This window comes from Pinus tabuliformis, chromosome 9, assembly GCF_031772625.1.
Source record: "Pinus tabuliformis cultivar Carrire ecotype Pingquan chromosome 9, CPIR1, whole genome shotgun sequence".
In the NCBI taxonomy this organism is placed as follows: domain Eukaryota; kingdom Viridiplantae; phylum Streptophyta; class Pinopsida; order Pinales; family Pinaceae; genus Pinus; species Pinus tabuliformis.
The window spans coordinates 1,351,865,984-1,351,872,001 of NC_142307.1; positions in this window are offsets into that span (position 1 = coordinate 1,351,865,984).

Here is a 6,018-nt window from a genome sequence, read left to right on the forward strand (position 1 = left end):
CAGGGGCATGCAAAAGTCACAGAACAAAATTTCTGCATTAGATCCGCCGAATACAAGAGTTGGATCCCCGACAAGAGGATACCAAGTATTTATAAAACTCCCTGAAGGAAAATCGAAACTTATCTGGGTAAAAGAAACTGATACTGTTAAGCAAATGCAGGAAATTATAATGCAACAGTTGGGATACCCCATCAGATCACAAAATCTGATACATGGGGGCAGAGCGCTTCAAGATACAAAACACCTCTGGGAATACCAAATTGAACCCCTGTCAACAATCATACTCAATCTGAGAATAAGAGGGGGCGCATCCGTCAATGGCAGGAATAATTACAGAGCTGAAGGAAGTGGTACGGGTTCAGGGGAAAAACCAGGTAGCATTTCCTTCAAAAACATCCTACAAGGGAAAAACACAGAAGGAACAACACCAAATCAAACAGGTATGGATGCCAGGCCATACATTGTGGAACAGCTGGATCATACCCCAGAATACAACATAGACACACCAGAAATAGAGGAGCATTGTACTACATATGAAAGGCAAGCAATAATATGCAGATTTAACAGCTTTTGGCCCAAACCGATGGATTTATTCCATTGGATCTTCACGAACTGGACCATGCAATGCGAAATACATCTCTGCTCCAAAGGATTTTTCATAGTAAAATTCTTATCAACAATTGACAGGGACACAGTAATACAGGAAGGACCTTGGTTCTGGGGATCCACAGGACTTTTCATCACACCTTGGTTCCCAGAATTTGATGCAAATACAATGGTTGTTTCCAAGATGCCAGTTTGGGTGCGACTACACAACCTCCCAATACATCTCTGGACTGATCAAGTACTAGCTGGAATTGGAAATACTATTGGACGCTACATCAAATGGGACACCCAGCGAGTGGAGGAATGAATTTACACTTTTGCACGAATATGTGTGGAAGTAGACCTCAACAAAGGCCTGCCAGACCAGATTCAGCTGAAGCATAGACAGAGGAGCTAGACACAGGGTCTAGACTACGAAAATACTGCTTTCAGATGTCGAATATGTAGACAAACAGGACACCTACAAAGCACGTGTCCAGCAGCCAAAAAAGACAATCGAAGAAAGAAGAAAACAAAAAAACAAGTGAAGGGATGGCAATTTCCCCCACCTGTTTCAGATGACGAGGAGGAAGAAGAGATGGAGTTTGCAAACCCCAACCAGACCAATCAGATGAACAAAGAACCAACAACGGAAGACAAAATCCCACAGGAACAGATAGATACAACACTGGCAAGTTTAACAGATACTATGGACATGGGCAGAAACAAACATCAACACATATCAGACTCGTCAGACTCTGATAAAGACAATCCACAACCTGTGGCTGAATCCGCACTTGCACTCATAACTCCAACAGAGTCACAGGGGGTTTGGAAAAAAGTTGAGAAGAAAAAAGGGCGAAAAGTCTGACTTTTCCCCACATGTACATAATCATTTCTGTATCACATGTTACTTCTTGAATCCGTACACCTTGCGCGGTGTTGAAGGATCATTGCATCTATTCTAAGCACCATTTTTGACGTCTATTTACAACATATGCCGAAAGGCATCTACAACATGTAATTTTTCAATAATAATGAAAGATTACGATTTTTCCAGTGGAAAAAACATGGATTTCCCCGTAATTGTCCCACCAATATTTGACATGGGGAAGGGACTTAAGGAGTGCGAAGGTGATATTTTCTCTATTGAATAAATTTTGAGCAAAGTAATAACCCTTTAATACATTTAATCATTTATCTAAAGAATTTGCATTTATCTTGCCTTTAAATAAAGGAATGTGAAATTTAACTTTTAAATTGAAGGGTTTATCACTTATGAAATAATTGTTTCTCTATCATTATTGGTAGTTATCGAAGGATATAGGTGAAACTATCCATCATCTCCTCCCTCTTTTGTATAAGGGATTCCTTGAGAAATAACTTGATATGATATATTACTCCACCATATCTTCTTTCTCTCACCATGGGAGGACATTTGAGACAATAATAGTGGTCTTCCTCAAGCTCAATTGGTTTGAGACTCAACTCCCTATATCATGACCTCATTGGGGAAATGCACAAAGAAACAACAAAGGGAAAATTCCTATAAAACCATATATCTGGATTAAGTAGGAGAGATATTAAGCTAGGAATATATAAAAAGGAAACATGAAGAGATTGAAAAGACCAAAATAATATAATGAATCCCAAATACTATTAATGAATGAAATGGGAAAATACCCTAAAATGAAAAGCAATACAAACATAACTATAATGGCAATAGCTTATGTTTGAAGAGATATGTGTCAACTACTCTCATTTGTAAGAAGACAAGACAAGAGACAGAAATTGTCTTTCAACATAAAGTATGATTCTCTAATACAAAAAAACCCTAACCCGATTTAATGATATTGCAAAAGGAATGTGAGTCTTAATTAAGGATGCTAGTTGATACATCACTTACTAAGGGTGAAAATTTTGCATACAAACTCTATTTAGGGTTTTTCTTAGACTATTACAAGCTTACTCCATGGTCTATGAGTTTGGTAGGCTACACAATCAAAGATCTTGTGGCATGTGTCATCTTCCAAAAACCCATGGAAATTTCCAAAAAACAATTGAGCATTTCAAGACATCAAAAACTCCAGTAAAACTACCAAGACGTGTAACCATTACATGGAACAAGTGGGTAGCCAATACTATTCACCTAGACCATTTATGGTTTAGTAATATTAATTTTCTTCTCAGAACTATTTATAGTAGAAAAATAAGATTCATATTCTAACTTGGGATTAATGGTCTCTTTAAGTACATTAACTCTCTTATTCTCTATTTTTTAATTACCCAAGAATTTTCTTTTACTTTTTTTTTTTAATTGTTCTCTTAGTGGCATCAATGTTTTGAATAGTGATCTACCCTAATATCCTCCAATGGTGTAACTAAGAATCAAAATCCTTATGCCACACTCTCTTTAGTATCAAGTGACTTTTAATCAAATTTGAAGCGATGTGAGGAAGCCTCTTATCCATCATATTAGTTATCTTATGATTGTACATTAGGTACCTAATCATAGCTTTACTCTAAATGGGTAGAAACCTAATCTCTAAGAGAAGGAATGGATATGGTGTATTACTTTTAAGATTATAAACTATGAAACAATTATGGATTTGGTAAATTTCCCCTCTATAAATTCTATGACTTCAAACTTCAAATTAGATGACTAGAATCACAAGTGTATAAAAGAGGGCTTTATTTTTCCTAAAACAAAATATGTTAAATTGCTTTATAATTGTCCTCACGAGAATTAGGATTTCCATCCTCCATTAATCATTTTCTCAGTAGTATAGTTCCAATTGAACTTGTAACAAATGTTAACTCCAAGATATTGTATGAACTAGCTTCCTCTAAGTTGTTGTTGTCATATGCAAAATTTGGGTAAGTGATTTTCTTGGACTTGATTATCATAACCTTTGTCTTATTAGTGTTCAATGGCATACTAAAGCTAGAACAAAAATATTTAAATATTTTTATTTTCTTTTCAAGATTAGATAGGTTCCTCACATAAATAATAATATTATCAACAAAAAGAATATTATGATGACTATTCTAGTCAAACTAGCATCATCACAACTCATTTTTTTCAAACATGCATTTATCGTGTCAAGATAACTGCTAAAAAGGGTTGGAAACAAATCACAACCTTGCTTAACCCCTATATTACAATTAATTTCCTATAACCAACCCCCATTGACCCTGAACTTAGCAATTACTTTCTCTTACAACCATATCACTACAACACTAAACTCAAAAGGAACCTTTAAACCTTATAATTTCTTCCATGGGTTACTTGTAGGAACCATATAAAAAATACCCTAATGTCAACAAAGCTACATCGAAGATTGATTTTGTTATTTCAACTTTTTTACACAATAATCATAAGAGAAATTACATTGTCTATGATTGGATGATGGCTTCTCAAACTAGCTTGGCCTTTTTCTCATTTTCTGTGACTTGTAGGCCATAAGCTAATCTTATTTTACAAAAATAATCCCATGTAACTTAGCTAAATGTTGACTAATGATAATGGTCCTATAAATACTTAGGGGATATTATAGTGACTACTTTGAAAATATAGGAACAACGAGACTTTCAAGTCAAGCCTTAGGGAAACCATGTTTTATTTTTATATTGAAAAGCCTATTAATATGAAAGATAAGAACACGGCCTCCAAATTTTTAAATAGTTACTTGATAATCTTCAATGTCATTAGCTTTACCTTCTGTTATATGCTTAACCCAAAACTCAATTTCCTCCAAAGTAAAAATATCTTGGATTTAATAAGTGACTAAATGATTTCTACAACATTAGGGGATTCATAAATATTTTAAGGTACAAATTCTAATAATTCATAGTAAAAATATGAATTTCTTTTAGTTTTCAAGTTAGATTTTCCTCTGTAATGTTTTTGTTTTGAATTTAGAAAAGACTATAAGTTTAAAATGCTTTCCCATTTTTCCAAGGAAAGGAAAAAATCACAAGGAAACCTAATGAATGCTTCCCCACATTCATGGATGGGATTCCTAGTAAACCCATCGGAATAAAGTAGCATGTCTAACCTAGGGTGATTTGAACTAAGCACCTACTAGCATGGAACTAGACAAATCCCCAACAACATTAGTGACAATTGATTGAGCTAACCCCTTGGGCTTATCATGCATGATATATCCCTTTTTTTAATTAATGTTTTGTAATTATTTACATTGATATTTTTTAGAAACTCAAGAGATGCTTCCTTGGAAACCTTCCTATCAATGTTACAATCTCTATTGTATCAAATTTGATCATTTGAATATCATTTTTTGAAAAACTTTTAAAAGAGTAATTATTCATACAAGTTGAGAACATTTTTGTTAAAAACATTCCTAAGTAAATCTTGAGATGAAATGCAGGGGATGTTTCCCTACTTCATGTATGACATCCATTATATATTTATCAATGTGTACTAATGTATCTCTCCCAAGGGGATCCAAACCACCTACTTGCATGACTAAACTAGCCAAATTCCCATCAACAATGGTGACAATTGGTTAAGCTAACCCCTTGAACTTGGTTTTATTGTAAAGTTATGATAAATTTCTTCAATGTCTTTGTTGCTTATTATAATATTTACTCCATATTTTTAAATCCATTTGAAAAAGATTGGCTATGAGTTGGTCAAAGATCAACTAACTTTCACTATTATAACTTTATTTCATGGGATTTTTACGTAGGGAAATGTTGAGAATTAGAACTAAAGGTTTGTGATATGATTCAAGCCCATTTTCAGTTGTCATAAAAAAAATAATAAATTGGTTGCAGAAATGGATATCCAAAATCACATAGCCAACCACATTATTGCCAATCCCATTAATACAATTCTGATTCCATTTGAATTTTTCCATTGGTTCAAACTATTGCAAATTATTATATCTTGGAAAATACAAAGTTAAATCAATTTGGCATCAAACAATTTTTTAACTAAATCTTTAAAGCTTATTATGTTATTAAGCCATAAAAGAAGCCCCATGTAAATTCCTAAATAATGAGTTATATTTCTACTCTTATATTAGTATTGTTGGTTAGACCCTTTAATTGTAATTGTGTCATTTGTCTCTATATGCATATACTAAGGAGACATGAATGATCTCATTCTTGTACATTTGTTCCATTATAAAATAAGGTTCCCCCTCAAAGAGGCTTATCTTTCTTTCTTATATATATTTATCAAGGTGTGGAGCTTCTTTTCTCTCTATTTTCAAACTATTTTGGCATGTGTTTCCTAACATTTGGTATCAAAGACTATGGTCCTATGGTTTTTCTCCTTCAATCCAGACATCTTGGGATATATAATTTTTTTTCGAGGAAGTTTCAGATAGAAAAATTTTGAGACCAAGTATAAATATTGGGTTGTAGATGAAAAAAAAAATTGCAGAAAGTTATACTTTCAGAGAT